The following is a 2,058-nucleotide window of genomic DNA, read 5'->3' as shown; positions in this document are numbered from 1 at the left end:
GTGCGTGTGTGTGTGTGTGTGCTGTTATATAAATATATATGTACATACACACAAATACACACAAACACGCCCATACAGTTTATCATGGTACATACATGTATGCGTATGTGACTGTGTGTACGTGTACATATATGTGTGTGTGTGTGTATGTGTGCATGTGTATGTGTGCATGTATGCATGTATGTATGTGTGTGCGTGAGTGTGAATGTATGAATGCACAGATAGATAGATAGATAGATAGATAGATAGATAGATAGATAGATAGATAGAAACACAACCGCACACATGTATGTATGGATGGAGGGATGGATGAATAAACTTTCCATTTTTTCCCCTTTTGAGAAGTTGAGATCCGGTTTGTTCATTGCTACTACTGCTGTTGTTGTTGTTGCTACTGCTGTTGTTTTGGCTTTTGTTGTTGTTGCTGCTGCTGCTGCTGCTAGCCCCAGGTTAGTTCTGATTAAAGGGTCTCCAGACAGGATTTTCTTCTCGTTTGGTCTTGTTTCTTTGTGAATTCTTTTTTTTTTTTGGTTTTTTCAGAAATAGTAAATCCTGGACTAATTCAATCAGTTTGTCAATACATGTATATGCATGTATATGTGTGCGCATGTTTAAGTCAGCCAACTGGTAGATTCGTTAAAGCTTTGGATATTGCGCGGTAATCATTCCGACTCTCTATGCCCTTGGTTCAAATCCCACCGAAGTAAGCTTTTCGTGCAAGTACACACACAAGTACAAATTTAATGATAGCCAAGTATTATCCTATACATAAGAGAAATAAAGACTGTTAAATACTATTATTATAGAAAGCCAAATGAAAATAATATACGGCTAGAAAATTGCTAGCCATTCGTATCTATGATTAGAAACCTTTTCCCCGAAATGTGTTGAAGATTCTGTGAATTATATGCGCACAAATTCATCTTTAACAAAATTGTCTCTTATAACATTGATGCTCCAGGTAGATGCGACATCAATTAGAACCTAGTATACAGAGAGAAAATTCCACCCTCATTAGAGATGAGTCTCAGTATAAGAGATAATCCACTATATAATTTGGATGGAACCATGAACAGAGACAGAAACAATACAACCTATCAGTATAATAAACTTTTCAACATCCATAACGTTTACATCAATTATACTTGCCAAGACAAAATCACTTCCCTGATTCCACATTACAGCCTCAACAAGTACCTAAACAGGTATACAGCAATGCTCAACTTGTCGAAATATCTCTAACAGCCAACTCAGAGAAGTATGTCATTCGAAAGTAGAGATATATCAATCAAATGTAATTTACTTTCGGTCAAACGAAGAAGCATGTAAAACCCCATTGTCCTGTCCTAGCTTCTGTGGGAAAATTGGTACGAAGACCCGCACATTTTGCAATACCACGAAGCATTGTTGACAAAGCTACACTATACATCACTATCAAGTAATCGCAGTTTTTGCTTGACTGAAAAGTTCTATATAGTAGAGTCCAGCCATTGACATTATTTAGTGGAAAGCAGAATTATTATCTAATAATTATCGCCAACATAGGAGATTCCTCCTGGATTATCGCCAACGTAAGAGATTCCTCCTGGACAGTTTCCAAACAATTTTTATTTATTCAAACCGACGAACATCTACTTGTCACAGAATAGTTGTACCATGATGCCTATTAGTCTGGATTACTCCCTCTTACTCTACAGAAGTTCGTTCTGCTTTAATTTTGATACACCACATATTCTACAACGGGACCCGCCTTACTCAATGAGAAGATGTCTATTACGTACGTTATTCCCTGAGCTTCAGTCACCATATGTTGTCTGATTGTATATCCACCTTACAAGCATGAAAATCTGAGTAACAGTACGCTGAATACCCCAAGTGGTTCTATATATGTGTGAGAGAGAGGGGCATGTGTAAGAGAGAGAGGGGCATGTGTGAGAGAGAGGTGTGAGAGAAAAGATGACAGTAACTTCACTATTTCACCGGTGGTGAGTTTTGTATAATTTATGTAATAACTGAGTAAAATCAAACATTAACATGCGTGTGTGTATTAATGTTATA

The sequence above is a fragment of the Octopus bimaculoides genome, chromosome 12, assembly GCF_001194135.2.
Source record: "Octopus bimaculoides isolate UCB-OBI-ISO-001 chromosome 12, ASM119413v2, whole genome shotgun sequence".
Taxonomy (NCBI): domain Eukaryota; kingdom Metazoa; phylum Mollusca; class Cephalopoda; order Octopoda; family Octopodidae; genus Octopus; species Octopus bimaculoides.
The sequence above is the reverse complement of the archived record's forward strand: the minus strand, read 5'-3'. Positions refer to the sequence as shown.